The sequence below is a fragment of the Ranitomeya imitator genome, chromosome 2 (assembly GCF_032444005.1).
Source record: "Ranitomeya imitator isolate aRanImi1 chromosome 2, aRanImi1.pri, whole genome shotgun sequence".
Taxonomy (NCBI): Eukaryota; Metazoa; Chordata; class Amphibia; order Anura; family Dendrobatidae; genus Ranitomeya; species Ranitomeya imitator.
The window spans coordinates 299,991,263-300,010,390 of record NC_091283.1 but is presented as its reverse complement, the minus strand read 5'-3'; the positions used below and the strand labels follow the sequence as shown (position 1 = coordinate 300,010,390).

Genomic DNA, 19,128 nt, shown 5'->3' with positions numbered 1-19,128 from the left:
GCCAGCTGTCAATGTTCCTGTGCTGGTTCAGTTCGCTCTTGGATCTTCTGGAGACCAGTCTCTTCCTGCAAGAAGCTAAGTCCCCGTTTGTTATTTTCTGCTCATGGTTTTCTAGTCCAGCTTGCTTTCATGATTTTGTCTTGCTAGCTGGAAGCTCTGGGATGCAGGGTGGCGCCTCCACACCGTGAGTCGGTGCGGGGGTCTTTTTGCACACTCTGCGTGGTCTTTTGTAGTTTTGTGCTGACCGCAAAGATACCTTTCCTATCCTCTGTCAATTTAGTTAGTCTGGCCTCCCTTTGCTAAACCTGTTTCATTTCTGTGTTTGTGACTTTCATCTTAACTCACAGTTAATATTTGTGGGGGGCTGCCTTTTCCTTTGGGGAAATTTCTCTGAGGCAAGGTAGGCTTCATTTTCTATCTCTAGGGCTAGCTAGTTCTTAAGGCTGTGCCGAGGCGTCTAGGCCTGTTAGGTACGCTCCACGGCTATTTCTAGTGTGTGTGATAGGATTAGGGATTGCGGTCAGCAAAGTTCCCACTTCCCAGAGCTTGTCCTGTGAGTTTAACCATCAGGTAATTCCGGGTGCTCCTAACCACCAGGTCATAACAGTACAGCTGGCCCAAAGTGTTAATGCATCTCAATAGAGGGATAAGAGAAGCTCTGAGACCATTTTTTTTTCTTTGCACTGTGTTTTGCCTTTCTTTTCCCCTAGACCTTTGGGTGGTTCAGGACACAGGTGTAGAGATGGACATTCAAGGTCTGTCCTCTTGTGTGGATCATCTCACTGCAAGGGTACAAAACATTCAAGATTTTGTGGTTCAGAATCCTATGTTAGAGCCTAGAATTCCTATTCCTGATTTATTTTCTGGGGATAGAGCTAAGTTTCTGAATTTCAAAAATAATTGTAAACTGTTTATAGCTTTGAAACCCCACTCCTCTGGTGACCCCGTTCAACAAGTAAAAATCATTATTTCTTTGTTGCGTGGTGACCTTCAAGACTGGGCATTTTCCCTTGCGCCAGGAGATCCTGCATTGCGTGATGTTGATGCGTTTTTTCTGGCGCTTGGATTGCTTTATGATGAACCAAATTCAGTGGATCAGGCAGAGAAAATCTTGCTGGCTTTATGTCAGGGTCAGGATGAAGCGGAGGTGTACTGTCAGAAGTTTAGAAAGTGGTCTGTGCTTACTCAGTGGAATGAGTGTGCCCTGGCGGCAATTTTCAGAAAGGGTCTTTCTGAAGCCCTTAAGGACTTTGACCAGAGCTGAACCAGCACAGGAACATTGACAGCTGGCATGGAGTAACGATCTCTATCTCTAGGGCTAGCTAGTTCTTAAGGCTGTGCCGAGGCGTCTAGGCCTGTTAGGTACGCTCCACGGCTATTTCTAGTGTGTGTGATAGGATTAGGGATTGCGGTCAGCAAAGTTCCCACTTCCCAGAGCTTGTCCTGTGAGTTTAACCATCAGGTAATTCCGGGTGCTCCTAACCACCAGGTCATAACAGTACAGCTGGCCCAAAGTGTTAATGCATCTCAATAGAGGGATAAGAGAAGCTCTGAGACCATTTTTTTTTCTTTGCACTGTGTTTTGCCTTTCTTTTCCCCTAGACCTTTGGGTGGTTCAGGACACAGGTGTAGAGATGGACATTCAAGGTCTGTCCTCTTGTGTGGATCATCTCACTGCAAGGGTACAAAACATTCAAGATTTTGTGGTTCAGAATCCTATGTTAGAGCCTAGAATTCCTATTCCTGATTTATTTTCTGGGGATAGAGCTAAGTTTCTGAATTTCAAAAATAATTGTAAACTGTTTATAGCTTTGAAACCCCACTCCTCTGGTGACCCCGTTCAACAAGTAAAAATCATTATTTCTTTGTTGCGTGGTGACCCTCAAGACTGGGCATTTTCCCTTGCGCCAGGAGATCCTGCATTGCGTGATGTTGATGCGTTTTTTCTGGCGCTTGGATTGCTTTATGATGAACCAAATTCAGTGGATCAGGCAGAGAAAATCTTGCTGGCTTTATGTCAGGGTCAGGATGAAGCGGAGGTGTACTGTCAGAAGTTTAGAAAGTGGTCTGTGCTTACTCAGTGGAATGAGTGTGCCCTGGCGGCAATTTTCAGAAAGGGTCTTTCTGAAGCCCTTAAGGACTTTGACCAGAGCTGAACCAGCACAGGAACATTGACAGCTGGCATGGAGTAACGATCTCTATCTCTAGGGCTAGCTAGTTCTTAAGGCTGTGCCGAGGCGTCTAGGCCTGTTAGGTACGCTCCACGGCTATTTCTAGTGTGTGTGATAGGATTAGGGATTGCGGTCAGCAAAGTTCCCACTTCCCAGAGCTTGTCCTGTGAGTTTAACCATCAGGTCATTCCGGGTGCTCCAAACCACCAGTTCATAACACATAGCTGTTGTGAATTCTGCTTTTGGGCTCCCTCCGGTGGTTGTAGGTGGTAATGCAGTTGTCCCTGGGCTGCAGTCCTGGTCAGGTGTATCTGCTGACTGGGGTATTTAGGTTTGCAGGATTCATTAGTCCTTGCCAGTTGTCAATGGTTTTTGGGAGGTGTTGGACCTCTGTTTGGTTTCTCCTGCTTAGCTGCCAATTCAGCAAAGATAAGTGTCTGGTTTTTTTTTCTTTGGCACACATGCTGTGTGCTGGATTTTTGATTGTATTTCTGCTCTGTGTGTAGGATTCTCTGGAGTTGCAGATATACGTTCCACGTCTTTAGTTAGATGGAGGAATTTTTTGTATAATCTGCTGTGAATATTTTTGGAAGGGTTTTAATACTGACCGCACAGTATTCTGTCCTATCCTTTCCTATTTTAGCTAGAGTGGCCTCTTTTGCTAAATCTTGTTTTCTGCCTGTGTGTGTCTTTCCTCTCCTACTCACAGTCAATATTTGTGGGGGGCTGCCTATCCTTTGGGGTTCTGCTCTGAGGCAAGGTAGTATTCCTATTTCCATCTATAGGGGTATTTAGTCCTCCGGCTGTGACGAGGTGTCTAGGGTTTGTTAGGAACACCCCACGGCTACTTCTAGTAGCGGTGTTAGATCAGGATTTGCGGTCAGTACAGTTACCACCTACTCCAGTGAAAGTTATTCATGCGGCTCCAAGGTCACCGGATCATAACAGTACAACTGGCCAATAATGAGTTAAATGCATCTCAGAAGAAGGGAAGAAAGGTGTTGAGCCATTTTTTTTCCTGCAGTCTGCTTTGTCTTTTCTTCCCTCTTATTCTCTGGGTGGCTGAGGAGTCTTGTGCTAGCATGGTTGTTCAGGAATTAGCTTCTCGTGTAGACCAGCTTGCTGCTAGGGTACAGGGTATTTCTGATTACATTGTTCAGACTCCTGTTTTAGTACCGAAGATTCCTACTCCTGATTTGTTTTTTGGTGACAGGTCCAAATTTTTGAGTTTTAAAAACAACTGTAAACTGTTTTTTGCTCTGAGACCTCGATCCTCCAGTGATTCCATTCAGCAGGTTAAAATCGTCATCTCCCTGCTGCGTGGCGATCCGCAGGATTGGGCGTTTTCCCTGGAATCTGGGAATCCAGCTTTGCTTAATGTAGACTCCTTTTTTCAGGCTTTAGGATTATTATATGATGAACCGTGGTTGCAGGTACATAATCCTGTGTTGGATTGGAAGTCCATGTCTGTGACTAGTTGGGGTTGTCAGGGGGTTCATAATGATGTTCCTTTGATGTCAATCTCCTCTTCTTCCTCTTCTGAAATTCCAGAGTTTTTGTCTGATTTTCAGGATGTATTCGATGAGCCCAAGTCCAGTTTCCTTCCACCGCACAGGGACTGCGATTGACTTGATTCCAGGCTGTAAGTTTCCTAAGGGTCGACTTTTCAACCTGTCTGTGCCTGAACATACCGCCATGCGGAGCTATATTAAGGAGTCTTTTCTAGAAAGGGCATATTCGGCCATCTTCTTCACCATTGGGAGCGGGATTCTTTTTCGTTGCTAAGAAGGATGGCTCCTTTAGACCCTGTATTGATTATCGCCTCTTGAATAAGATCACGGTCAAGTTTCAATACCCTTTACCTTTGCTTATCGATTTGTTTGCTAGGATTAAGGGAGCTAGTTGGTTTACGAAGAATGACCTTCGGGGGGCATATAATCTTCTTCGTATTAACCCCTTACCGGCATCGGACGTACTATACCGTCCGATGCCGGCTCCCCTGCTTTGATGCAGGGCTCCGCGGTGAGCCCGCATCAAAGCCGGGACATGTCAGCTGTTTTGAACAGCTGACATGTGCCCGTAATAGGCGCGGGCAGAATCGCGATCTGCCCGCACCTATTTATTAGTTAAATGCCGCTGTCAAACGCAGACAGCGGCATTTAACTACCGCTTCCGGCCAGTCGGCCGGAAATGACGTCATCGCCGACCCCCGTCACATGATCGGGGGTCGGCGATGCTTGTATATTGTAACCATAGAGGTCCCAGAGACGTCTATGGTTACTGATCGCCGGTGGCTGTGAGCGCCACCCTGTGGTCGGCGCTCACAGCACACCTCCATTTCTGCTACATAGCAGCGATCAGCAGATCGCTGCTATATAGCAGAGTCGATCGCGTTGTGCCTGCTTCTAGCCTCCCATGGAGGCTATTGAAGCATGGCAAAAGTTAAAAAAAAAAGTTTAAAAAAATGTGAAAAAAATAAAAAAAAACATAAAAGTTTAAATCACCCCCCTTTCGCCCCAATCAAAATAAATCAATAAAAAAAATATCAAATCTATGCATATTTGGTATCGCCGCGCTCAGAATCACCCGATCTATCAATTAAAAAAAAGTATTAACCTGATCGCTAAACAGCGTAGCGGGAAAAAAATTAGAGACGCCAGAATTACGTTTTTTGGGTCGCCGCGACATTGCATTAAAATGCAATAACGGGCGATCAAAAGAACGTATCTGCACCAAAATGCTATCATTAAAAACGTCATCTCGGCACGCAAAAAATAAGCCCTCAACCGACCCCAGATCATGAAAAATGGAGACGCTACGAGTATCGGAAAATGGCGCAATTTTTTTTTTTTTTTTTAGCAAAGTTTGGAATTCTTTTTCACCACTTAGATAAAAAATAACCTAGTCATGTTAGGTGTCTATGAACTCGTACTGACCTGGAGAATCATAATGGCAGGTCATTTTTAGCATTTAGTGAACCTAGCAAAAAAGCCAAACAAAAAACCAATGTGGGATTGCACTTTTTTTGCAATTTCACCGCACTTGGAATTTTTTTCCCGTTTTCTAGTACACGACATGCTAAAACCAATGATGTCGTTCAAAAGTACAACTCGTCCCGCAAAAAATAAGCCCTCACATGGCCAAATTGACAGAAAAATAAAAAAGTTATGGCTCTGGGAAGGAGGGGAGCGAAAAACGAACACGGAAAAACGAAAAATCCCCCGGTCATGAAGGGGTTAAGCAGGGTGATGAATGGAAAACTGCGTTTAATACGCCCGAAGGCCATTTTGAATACCTTGTGATGCCATTCGGGCTCACTAATGCTCCATCTGTTTTTCAGTCCTTCATGCATGATATCTTCCGGACTTATATTGATAAGTTCTTGATTGTATATTTGGACGATATTTTGATTTTTTCCAATGATTGGGAGGCTCATGTGGAACAGGTCAGGATGGTATTTCAGATCCTTCGTGACAATGCCCTGTTTGTGAAAGGGTCTAAGTGTCTCTTTGGGGTGCAGAAGGTTTCTTTTTTGGGCTTCATTTTTTCTCCCTCGTCTATAGAGATGGATCCAGTTAAGGTTCAGGCCATTCATGATTGGATTCAGCCCACATCCATGAAGAGCCTTCAGAAATTTTTGGGTTTTGCAAATTTTTATCGCCGTTTCATTGCTAATTTTTCCAGCGTGGTTAAACCCTTGACCGATTTGATGAAGAAAGGCGCTGATGTGGCGAATTGGTCCTCTGCGGCTGTCTCTGCCTTTCAGGAGCTTAAACGTCGATTTACTTCTGCTCCGGTGTTGCGCCAACCGGATGTTTCTCTTCCGTTTCAGGTTGAGGTTGACGCTTCTGAGATTGGGACAGGGGCCGTTTTGTCTCAGAGGGATCCTGTTGGTTCCTTAATGAAACCGTGTGCCTTCTTTTCCCGTAAGTTTTCGCCTGCTGAACGCAATTATGATGTCGGCAATCGGGAGTTGTTGGCTATGAAGTGGGCGTTTGAGGAGTGGCGACATTGGCTTGAGGAAGCTAAGCATCGTATTGTGGTCTTGACCGATCATAAGAATTTGATTTACCTCGAGTCTGCCAAACGGCTGAATCCTAGACAGGCTCGATGGTCCTTGTTTTTTTCCCGTTTTGATTTCGTGGTCTCGTATCTTCCGGGTTCTAAGAACATTAAGGCTGATGCCCTCTTTAGGAGTTTTTTGCTGTCCTACTCACAGTCAATATTTGTGGGGGGCTGCCTATCCTTTGGGGTTCTGCTCTGAGGCAAGGTAGTATTCCTATTTCCATCTATAGGGGTATTTAGTCCTCCGGCTGTGACGAGGTGTCTAGGGTTTGTTAGGCAAGTAAATAAGGCAGCACACTGCAGTGCTAAAACATGCAAATATGAAACACGAAAATTGAACTGCATTACTGCACTAGAAATATGAAAAATTAGAGCGTTTAGCGCATAAAAATTGCCAATTTTATGTGTACCTGGTAGCCACATTAGGGCATCTCTCTTATACCAGGTCCTAAACTTGCCTTTCCTCGCTGAGAATAAACGTCTTCATCTGAATGGGTACATGTGAGACCTCTTCTTAGACTAAAATTCTCTCTGTGGAGGGGTATTGGACCTGCTGTAATTAAAACACATATGGCTAGGAGGCGGGAGTGCTCTATCAGAAGGCTGAAGAATGTATTTCAAAAACCTGACCGTCACATCCAAACATAGACTAAGTGTGAACAGGTGCTGAACCTAGAGTCGCCAACTCGTACATAGTCAAGTAAATAAGGCAGCACACTGCAGCGCTAAAACATGCAAATATGAAACACGAAAATTGAACTGCATTACTGCACTAGAAATATGAAAAATTAGAACGTTTAGCGCATAAAAATGGCCAATTTTATGTGTACCTGTTAGCCACATTAGGGCATCTCTCTTATACCAGGTCCTAAACTTGCCCTTCCTCACTGAGAATAAACGTCTCCATCTGAATGGGTACATGTGAGACCTCTTCTTAGACTAAAATTCTCTCTCTCTGTGGAGGGGTATTGGACCTGCTGGAATTAAAACACATGTGGCTAGGAGGCGGGAGTGCTCAATCAGAAGGCTGAAGAATGCATTTCAAAAACCTGACCGTCATATCCAAACATAGACTAAGTGTGAACAGGTGCTGAACCTAGAGTCACCAACTCGTACATAGTCAAGTAAATAAGGCAGCACACTGCACATCTATAGGGGTATTTAATCCTCCGGCTGTGACAAGGTGTCTAGGGTTTGTTAGGAACACCCCACGGCTACTTCTAGTTGCGGTGTTAGATCAGGATTTGCGGTCAGTACAGTTACCACCTACTCCAGTGAAAGTTATTCATGCGGCTCTAAGGTCACCGGATCATAACACATGGCCGATGGTACTGCAATACCATCGGCCATGGCTGGAAACCGTGATCTGCCCCCCCCCCCACCGATCTCCCCAATCCTCCGTCCTGTGCTCCGCTCCCCTCCGTCGTCCTGTCTGCTCCCCCATCCTCCTTTCTGCTCCCGCCGTGCTCCGATCCCCCCCGTGCTCCGATCAACCCCCTTCATACTTACCTAGCCTCCCTGTGTCCGTCCGTCTTCATTGACGCCGCCATCTTCCAAAATGCGCAGTGCGCCCGCCGAATCTGCCGGCCGGCAGATTCGTTCCAGGTACATTTTGATCACTGTGATAGGTTTTATCACAGTGATCAAAATTATAAATATAGTAAACAAACCCCCCCCTTTATCACCCCCATACGTAGGGACAATAATAAAATAAAGAAAATATATATATACTAGATGGTGGCCCGATTCTAACGCATCGGATATTCTAGAATATGCATCTCCACGTAGTATATTGCACAGCCCACGTAGTATATTGCCCAGCCACGTAGTATATTGCCCAGTCACATAGTATATTGCCCAGCCACGTAGTATATTGCCCAGTCACATAGTATATTGCCCAGCCACGTAGTATATTGCCCAGTCACGTAGTATATTGCACAGCCCACGTAGTATATTGCCCAGCCACGTAGTATATTGCCTAGCCACATAGTATATTGCACAGCGACGGAGTATACAGCACAGAGCCACGTAGTATAGAGACTTAAAAAAAAATAAACATATACTCACCATCCGAAGGCCCGTTGAAGTCCTGCTATACTCACCATCCGCCGTCTTTCGCGCTCCTCACGATGTTCCCGGTGCCTTTTACCTGTGGATTTTTCAAAAATGGTGCAGAAAAATCTCACACGAATCCGCAACGTGGGCACATAGCCTTAGGGTTAGGGTTGGAATTAGAGTTAGGGTTGGAATTAGGGCTAAGGTTGGAAATCGGGTTAAGATTAGGCTTGTGGTTAGGGTTATGGTTAGGGGTGTGTTGGGGTTAAAGTTGTGGTTAGGGTTGGGATTAGGGTTAGGATTAGGGTTAGGGTTGGGATTAGGGTTACGGGTGTGTTGGGGTTAGGCTTGTGGTTAGGGGTGTGTTGGGGTTAGGGTTGTGATTAGGGTTGTGTTTAGGGTTGTGATTAGGGTTATAGCTACAGTTGGGATTAGCGTTAGGGGTGTGTTGGGGTTAGTGTTGGAGTTAGAATTGAGGGGTTTCCACTGTCTAGGCACATCAGGGGTCTCCAAACGCAACATGGCACCACCATTGATTCCAGCCAATCTTGCGTTCAAAAAGTCAAATGGTGCTCCCTCCCTTCCGAGCCCTGACATGCGCCCAATCAGTGGTTTACCCCCACATATGGGGTATCATCGTACTCAGGACAAACTGGACAACAAATATTGGGGTCCACTTCTCCTGTTACTCTTGTGAAAACAAGGTTCAAAGTGCTCACCACACATATAGATAAGTTCCTTGGGGGGTCTAGTTTCCATATTGGGGTCACTTGTGGGGGGTTTCTACTGTTTAGGCACATCAGGCGCTCTGCAAGCGTAACATGATGCCCGCAGACCATGCCATCAAAGTCTGCATGCCAAAACCTCACTACTTCCCTTCCGAGCCCCGACGTGTGCCCAAACAGTGGTTTATCCCCACATATGGGGTATCCGCGTACTCAGGACAAACTGGACAACAACTTTTGGGGTCCAATTTCTCCTGTTACTCTTGTGAAAACAAAAAATTGCAAGCTAAAAAATAATTTTTGAGGAAAGAAAAATGATTTTTTATTTTCCCGGCTCTGCGTTATAAACATCTGTGAAGCACTTGGGGGTTTAAAGTGGTCACCGCAGATCTAGATTAGTTCCATGGGAGGTCTAGTTTCCAAAATGGGGTCACGTGTGGGAGCTCCAATATTTAGGCATACAGGGGCTCTCCAAATGCGACATGGTGTCCGCCAACTATTGGGGCTAATTTTTCATTCAAAAAGTCAAATGGCGCTCATTCCCTTCCGATCCCTGCCGTGTGCCCAAACAGTGGTTTACCCCCACATGTGAGGTATCAGTGTACTCAGGAGAAATTGCCCAATAAATTTTAGGATCCATTTTATCCTGCTGCCCATGTGGAAATAAACAAATTGTGGCTAAAACAAATTTTTTGTGGAAAAAAAAGTACTTTTTCATTTTTACGGATCAATTTGTGAAGCACCTGGGGTTCAAAGTGCTCACTATGCATCTAGATAAGTTCCTTGGGGGGGTCTAGTTTCTAAAATGGGGTCACTTGTGGGGGAGCTCCAATATTTAGGCACACAGGGGCTCTCCAAACGCGACATGGTGTCCGCTAAAGATTGGAGCCAATTTTCCATTGAAAAAGTCAAATGGCGCTCCTTCCCTTCCGAGCCCTGTCGTGAGCCAAAACAGTGGTTCCCCCCCACATATGGGGTATCGGCGTACTCAGGACAAATTGTACAATAACTTTTGGTGTCCAGTTTCTGTTTTTACCCTTGCGAAAATAAAAAAATTGTTGCTAAAAGATCATTTTTGTGACTAAAAGTTAAATGTTAATTTTTTCCTTCCATGTTGCTTCTGCTGCTGTGAAGCACCTGAAGGGTTAATAAACGTTTTGAGTGTGGTTTTGAGCACCTTGAGGGGTGCAGTTTTTAGAATGGTGTCACTTTTGGGTATTTTCAGCCATATAGACCCCTCAAACTGACTTCAAATGTGAGGTGGTGCCTAAAAAAAATGGTTTTGTAAATTTTGTTGTAAAAATGAGAAATCGATGGTCAAATTTTAACCCTTATAACTTCCTAGCAAAAAAAATGTTGTTTCAAAAATTGTGCTGATGTAAAGTAGACATGTGGGTAATGTTATTTATTAACTATTTTGTGTCACATAGCTCTCTTGTTTAACAGAATAAAAATTCAAAATTTGAAAATTGCAACATTTTCAAAATTTTCGCCAAATTTCCATTTTTTTCACAAATAAACGCAAAAATTATTGACCTACGTTTACCACTAACATGAAGCCCAATATGTCACGAAAAAAATCTCAGAACCGCTAGGATCCGTTGAAGCGTTCCTGAGTTATTACCTCATAAAGGGACACTGGTCAGAATTGTAAAAAAACGGCCAGGTCATTAAGGTCAAAATAGGCTGGGTCATGAAGGAGTTAAAGTCTGAACGATGACAGCAGGTGGGGGCTTTTAGGACTCTTACTCCCATCATCCGACACTTGCTGCTGCTAATAACATTCCTCAGCCGCCACTTGTGATATAATGAAATAAATGAATGAAAAACCTGGTGAGCGTTCCCCTATATTTTCTTAAACCAACCAGGCAAAACTCACAGCTGAGGGTAAGGTTGGTTATCAAGAATAGAGGGAGTGAAGATCTGAGGTTGTGGGTTATAAAAATCACCTAGGCAGGTTAACGATGCTACTAATTTTTTTATTTTATACATCCATGGTTGTACAACAAATCCAGGTAGATGGCCAACATACAATGTCCTCAGTCCACAAGTTCCCAATCTGAGATCAGTAGTTCCACTGGCTCCATACCAGGCGATGCCCACTGTCTCCCAACTTTTGGTTGGCCCACAGATTTTGTATCTCCAGCTTGTATAGTGTGCAGTCACAGCCTATGTTCCTCCAGACGATGGCTATCCTGACCGTAGCTCATGGATACCCATCCAGCCAACAATCTCCAAAGCTCCATAGATCATCCATCCATTCCAGCTTGGATCCTCTTCCATCGAAATCCCTCCAACAACTGGTCTTAGTGTTATGATGCGGTGGTTTAGGAGCAACACGGAACGAGCTCTGAAGGAAGTGGTAACTGTACTGACCGCAGTCCCTAAGCTCAATACAACACTAGAAGTAGCCGTGGGATGCTCCTAACTCTCCCTAGGCACCTCGTCACAGACTAAGAGCTAATTACCCCTAAAGATAGAAGCAGGAAAACTATCTTGGCTCAGAGAAAATCCCCAAAGGATAGATTAGCCCCCCACAAATAATGACTGTGAGTGGAGAGGGAAAAGACATACACAGAATGAAACCAGGATGAGCACAGGAGGCCAGTCTAGCTTGATGGATAGGACAGGATGGAATACTGTGCGGTCAGTATAAAACACTACAAAAATCCAAGCAGAGCTTACAAATAATCTCCACACCTGACTAAAGGTGTGGAGGGTAAATCTGCTTCCCAGAGCTTCCAGCAAGACAGAATTAATTCATACCGATAACGCTGGACAAACATAGAAAGCACAGAACGGATAAGTCCACAATCTGTGAACAGAAAAGTGCAAGCAAGAACTTAGCTTTGCTGAACTGGTCAGGATAACAGGGAAATCCAAAGAGATGTGAATCCAACCAGGAACCATTTACAAGTGGCACTGGCTGAAGGAAAGAGCCAGGCATAAATAGCCGAGCAGAAAAGACGATCAGTGGAAGCAGCTGAAGACGGCTAACTCCAAGGAGCAGCCATACCACTTGAAACCACAAGAGGGAGCCCAAGAGCAGAACTCACAAAAGTGCCACTTACAACCACCGGAGGGAGCCCAAGAGCGGAATTCACAACAGTACCCCCCCTTGAGGAGGGGTCACCGAACCCTCACCAGAGCCCCCAGGCCGATCAGGACGAGCCAAGTGAAAAGCACGAACCAAATCGGTGGCATGGACATCGGAGGCCACCACCCAAGAATTATCCTCCTGGTCATAACCCTTCCTCTTGACAAGATACTGAAGCCTCCGCCTCGAAAAACAAGAATCCAAAATCTTCTCAACCTCATATTCCAACTCTCCCTCAACCAACACCGGGGCAGGAGGGTCAACCGAGGGAACAACGGGCACCACATATCTCCGCAACAAAGATCTATGGAAAACATTATGAATGGCAAAAGAGGCTGGAAGAGCCAAACGAAAAGACATCGGATTAATAATTTCAGAAATTTTATAAGGACCAATAAACCGAGGCTTAAACTTAGGGGACGAAACCTTCATAGGAACATGACGAGAAGACAACCAAACCAAATCCTCCACACGAAGCCGGGGACCAACACACCGACGGCGGTTAGCAAAACGTTGAGCCCTTTCCTGAGACAACGTCAAATTGTCCACCACATGAGTCCAAATCTGCTGCAGCCTGTCCACCACAGAATCAACACCAGGACAATCAGAAGGCTCAACCTGCCCAGAAGAAAAGCGAGGATGAAAACCAAAATTACAAAAGAAAGGTGAAACCAAAGTAGCCGAACTAGCCCGATTATTAAGGGCAAACTCGGCCAACAGCAAGAAAGACACCCAATCATCCTGATCAGCAGACACAAAGCATCTCAAATAGGTCTCCAAGGTCTGATTAGTTCGCTCAGTTTGGCCATTAGTCTGAGGATGAAACGCCGAAGAAAAAGACAAATCAATGCCCATCTTAGCACAAAAGGCCCGCCAAAATCTAGAGACAAACTGAGAACCTCTGTCAGACACAATATTCTCCGGAATGCCATGCAAACGAACCACATGCTGAAAAAACAATGGAACCAGATCTGAGGAGGTAGGCAACTTAGGCAAAGGTACCAGATGGACTATTTTAGAGAACCGGTCACAAACAACCCAGATAACAGACATCTTCTGGGAAACAGGAAGATCCGAAATAAAATCCATGGAAATATGCATCCAGGGCCTCTCAGGGACCGGCAAAGGCAAAAGCAACTGTGACGCTGTAAGAATCTGGCTGCACTCGGATGTCACCCGAGTGCAGTCCAATTAGAGCAAGTAGATTCAAACAGTGAAAAACGGAGAGTGGACCCACTGGACCGTGATGACGAACCCCTCTCGGACGAGCTGACCAGGTGGACCGTCCCCTATACAGGGAGAGTTAGGGGCAGGCCCGTGAGGGACTATCGCCACGGAAGCTGGAGGGTCGACTGAGATCAGATGGGTACACAGCAGGCACAAAGGGAAAGAGGGAACAGAAAGGAACTACTGAGACAAGGCAGAAGATGGGAACGCTACGGAGGCACGGAGGCTGGCAGGACAATATGGAGACACTGAGGCTGACGGGAGCAAGGAAAAGATATAGGAGCCGGGCAGGTACCGCAGAGGAAAAGGAACTGAAGGAACAAGGCAGGAACACAGGAAACAGGCAGGCACTGCAGAGGGCGGAGGAGGCCCAAAGTCAGAGAGCTAGGAACGCACAGAGACCACAGGTGACCAGAAGCACTTGTAAACACAAATGAACATCAGGCACAGAGAAGCAGCAGGAAGCAGTTTGCATAGCAGCATGGGAGCTACTTCCGGGTTACAGTCCTCCAGGATGACGGAGAGGACAGGAATCAGATGTGCGCATGCGCAGAGCTGAATGCGACACGCGCGCGCACCCGGCGAGCTGCAGTGGGGAGAGGCGGCGGCAGCAACGGCATGACAGTACCCCCATCTTTACGCCCCTCCTTTTTAAGACTAGAAAGAAACCGGGACAAAATACGAGGAATCCGAATGTTCTCTCGAGGCTCCCAGGACCTCTCCTCAGGACCAAAACCCTTCCAGTCAACCAAAAACAAAGTTCTCGCCTCGGAAACAGGCGAAGGAGAACAAAGGTTAGAAGAATGAAACTGATTAAAAACTACAGGTTTAAGGAGAGACACATGAAAAGAATTAGAAATACGCAGAGAGGCAGGCAACTTAAGTTTGTAAGAAACGTCATTAATACGAAACAAAACTTCGAATGGACCGATATAGCGAGGACCCAGCTTATGTGAAGGGATTTTGAGATGGATAAATTTAGAAGAAACCCAAACCTTGTCCCCAGGATGGAATATAGGAGAATCAAGATGTCTTTTGTCCGCATGTCTCTTCATTCTAACTTGAGCCAACTCAAGGGCGGACTTGGTCTCCTGCCAGACCCTGGAGAACTCTCTAGACAGAAGATCAAACGCTGGTACAGTAGAGACAGGAGGAACCGGAAGAGGAAGACCAAGATGTTGACCGTAGATGATAAAAAATGGAGATTTGTTAGTGGCTTCGCTGGGATGGTTATTGTAAGAAAACTCAGCCCTCAGACCAATCATTCTGATGAGAATTGTAAAAATGACGGAGATAAGTTACCAAGGTCTGATTAGTACGTTCCACCTGGCCATTGGACCGTGGATGGTAGGCCGAAGAAAAATCAAGCAAAATGTTCATAGATTTGCAGAGGGATCTCCAGAAGCGGGCGGTGAATTGAACACCTCGGTCAGAAACAATATGTAAAGGAAGACCATGAAGACGAAAAATATGGTGAACAAAAATCTTTGCCAATTCGGGAGCAGAAGGTAAACCTGGGAGAGCGATGAAATGAGCCATCTTGGAGAAACGGTCCATGACCACGAAGATGACGGTGGAACCAGAAGAATGAGGCAGATCAGTGATGAAATCCATAGATAAATGTTGCCACGGAGTGGAAGGTACTGGCAAAGGATGTAAAAGCCCAGAAGGTAGTTGCCTGGGAATCTTATTCTTGGCACAGGAAGGACAAGAGGCGACTAAACTTTGGACATCCTTAGACAACGTTGGCCACCAGTAAAAACGAGAGATCAAACGAAAGGTTTTTTTGAAACCAACATGTCCAGCCAGTTTGGAGGCGTGACCCCAAAGTAAGACACGTCTCCTGTTCCCTTCAGCGACAAAGGTCTTACCCGGAGGCAACGAAGTGAGAGAGACTGGAGCAACTGTGATGACTCTGGCAGGATCAATGATGTGTGCTGGCTCGTCCTCCAAATCCACCACCTGGAATGACCTAGACAGAGCGTCGGCTTTGGAGTTTTTATTTCCAGGCAAGAAACGAAGTTCGAAGTCAAACCTGGCGAAAAACAAGGCCCACCTGGCCTGCCGAGGATTAAGTCTTTGCGCAGAACGAATATACGCCAGATTCTTGTGATCGCTGTAGATTATAAAACGATGTAAAGCCCCTTCTAAGAGGTACCGCCACTCCTCTAATGCCAACCTGATTGCCAAAAGTTCTTTATCACCGATGGAATAATTTTTCTCTGAGGAGGAGAAGATCTTTGAGAAAAAACCACAGGGCACAAGACGACCAGAAGCGGATTTCTGCGAGAGCACAGCTCCAGCTCCAATTGCAGAAGCATCTACTTCAAGGATGAAGGGTTTATTGGCCACTGGACGATGAAGAATAGGAGCTGAGGCAAAGGCTTGCTTGATGGACCGGAAAGCCTCTTCGGCCTCAGACGACCACAGATGAGGATTGGCACCCTTCAGAATCATGGAGGAGATTGGAGCTGAGAGGAAAAGTGAGGTATAAACTGCCGATAGTAGTTAGCAAATCCAAGAAATCGCTGAATTGCCTTCACTCCAAGAGGATGCGGCCAGTTGAGCACGGCAGAAACTTTTCCCGGATCCATACACAAACCAGCTTCGGAAATGATGAAACCCAAGAAGGGTAAAGATGACTGTTCGAAGACACATTTTTCCAGTTTTGCGTACAGCCGATTCTCTCTCAAACGCTGAAGTACTTGCCGTACATCACTTCTGTGAGTAGACAGATCTGGAGAGAACACAAGGATATCGTCCAAGTACACTACAACACAGGTGTAAAGTAGATCCCGAAAAACATAATTTACGAACTCCTGGAAGACTGCGGGTGCATTGCATAAACCGAATGGCGTAACCAAATATTCATAATGACCATCTCTGGTATTAAACACAGTCTTCCACTCATCACCAGAACGGATACGGATCAAATTATAAGCTCCTCTGAGATCCAATTTGGTAAAGATTCGTGCTCCACGTAGACGATCAAAGAGTTCTGGTATGAGAGGAAGTGGGTACTTGTTTTTGATCGTGATGGTGTTGAGACCCCGGTAGTCTATACATGGGCGAAGAGAACCGTCCTTCTTTTTAACGAAGAAGAACCCAGCTCCTGCAGGTGAGGAAGACTTTCGAATGAAGCCTCTGGCCAGATTCTCTTGAATATATTCGGACATGGCTTGAGTCTCGGTAGGAGACAATGGGTAAATACGACCCCTAGGTGGAGTAGAACCAGGAACAAGGTCTATCGGGCAGTCATAAGGGCGGTGCGGCGGCAAAATCTCCGCTTCCTTCTTGTTAAAGACGTCCGAGAAAGCGCAATAGGCTGGAGGAATTCCCACGGATTCCGAAGCAGACCGAGAAGAGGACGCAGGCTTGACGGGAAGCAGGCACCTGTTCAGACAAGACTGTCCCCACCGTAGAACATCTCCAGTACGCCAGTCCAGCGTGGGTTCGTGATCTCTCAACCAAGGAAGACCCAAAAGGAAAGAATGAGACAAAGAAGGTAAAACATAAAAGGCCAGTTTCTCACGATGAAGAGCTCCAATCTGAAGTTCGACTTCCTCCGTAACCAAGTTGACGGTCTCCCGCAAAGGCTGACCATCGACGGAAGCTATTTGTCTAGGAGTCTCCAAGGGTCTAACAGGTATCCCAAGCCTGTTAACAACCTCGAGCTGAACAAAGTTCCCAGCCGCTCCTGAATCAACATAAGCCTCCAGAGAAAAGTGACGGGAACCTAAATGTAGACTAATAGACAAAACCAGAGGCGGAGAGGAATCATAACCACCTAGGATGGCCTCTCTTACCTGTCCTAGGCGGATGCGTTTCCCGCCTTCTGAGGACAAGCGCGTAAGAGATGAGAGGCACTGCCGCAGTAAAAACAAAGACCTTGTGTGAGTCTCTCCTTGCGGCGTTGCTCAGAAGACTTAAGGCGATCGACCTGCATGGGTTCAGGAGAAGATGAAGAAGCCACCGGGGCTGCTTGAGAAAAAGAAGTCCCTCGAGCAACAGTGGTCTGGCGAAGAGGTCTCCTCTCTCTGGCAAGCTCACGAGTGCGCTCCTGAAAGCGCAGATCAATGCGTATGGCCAAGGAGATAAGATCATCCAAAGAGGTGGGAGTGTCCCGTCCCGCCAACTCATCCTTAATCCGTGAAGACAAACCACGCCAAAACGCTCCAACCAAAGCCTCATTATTCCACCCAAGGTCTGAGGACAGAGTCCGGAAACGGATGGCGTACTGGGCTACTGAGAGAGTACCCTGGTAAAGGTTAAAGAGGGACTCAGTGGTAGAGACCAGACAACCAGGTTCATCAAAAACCTTACGGAAGGTATCCAGGAACAGATTGAGTTGGGAGACCAAAGGATCATCACGCTCCCAGAGGGGATTAACCCACGCCAAAGCCTCACCCTCCAAATGGGATACTATAAAAGCAACCTTAGCTCGGTCGGTAGGATAAAGTAGCGGAGACAATTCAAAATGCAACTGGCATTGATTAAGAAAGCCGCAGCACGCTTTAGGATCCCCACCATACCGAGGAGGTCTAGCAAGTCGGGGCGAGGGTTGTGGCGCAGAGACAGGAGTGGAAACAGGCCACATTCTGGAGGGAGAGAAGCCGATCATCATTAATGGAGGCCATAAAATTCAAAATATGGGACTGAGTGTCCCGTTGTTGACCTAGCTCCTGCTGAAGGGCAACCAACTGCGGAGCAATACCAGGATCAGAAGACTGTAAAGCCGCTAGGCGAGACTCCATATTCTTTAAAAATGACATGATCCTAGTCTGGTTTTCACGCAAAAAGAGTAACTCCTTTTGAGTGGCGGAGACTCCAGCGGGGTCCATGGCCTGATGTTACTGTGACGCTGTAAGAATCTGGCTGCACTCGGATGTCACCCGAGTGCAGTCCAATTAGAGCAAGTAGATTCAAACAGTTAAAAACGGAGAGTGGACCCACTGGACCGTGATGACGAACCCCTCTCGGACGAGCTGACCAGGTGGACCGCCCCCTATACAGGGAGAGTTAGGGGCAGGCCCGTGAGGGACTATCGCCACGGAAGCTGGAGGGTCGACTGAGATCAGATGGGTACACAGCAGGCACAAAGGGAAAGAGGGAACAGAAAGGAACTACTGAGACAAGGGAGAAGATGGGAACGCTACGGAGGCACGGAGGCTGGCAGGACAATATGGAGACACTGAGGCTGACGGGAGCAAGGAAAAGATATAGGAGCCGGGCAGGTACCGCAGAGGAAAAGGAACTGAAGGAACAAGGCAGGAACACAGGAAACAGGCAGGCACTGCAGAGGGCGGAGGAGACCCAAAGTCAGAGAGCTAGGAACGCACAGAGACCACAGGTGACCAGAAGCACTTGTAAACACAAATGAACATCAGGCACAGAGAAGCAGCAGGAAGCAGTTTACATAGCAGCCTGGGAGCTACTTCCGGGTTACAGTCCTCCAGGATGACGGAGAGGACAGGAAAGAGCGCCAACAGATGAATCAGATGTGCGCACGCGCAGAGCTGAATGCAACGCGCGCGCGCACCCGGCGAGCTGCAGTGGGGAGAGGCGGCGGCAGCAACGGCATGACAGCAACCCACTAGCGCGGGAACAGCAAGGCTTGGCTTGGGCGCAAGTCCCACAGGACTGCACAAAAGCACGGATATCGCGCAACAAGGAAGGCCACCAAAAGGACCTAGCAACCAAATCTCTGGTACCAAAAATCCCAGGATGACCAGCCAACACTGAACAATGAACCTCAGAAATCACCTTACTTGTCCATCTATCAGGAACA

At 46.6% G+C, this 19,128-nt stretch overlaps 1 protein-coding gene across 2 annotated transcripts in view; it reads left to right on the top strand.

Annotated features, from left to right (window-relative positions):
* LOC138663346 (oocyte zinc finger protein XlCOF6-like) overlaps positions 1-19,128 on the top strand; it is a 67,408-nt gene that overhangs the window by 6,788 nt on the left and 41,492 nt on the right. The window lies entirely within an intron of this gene.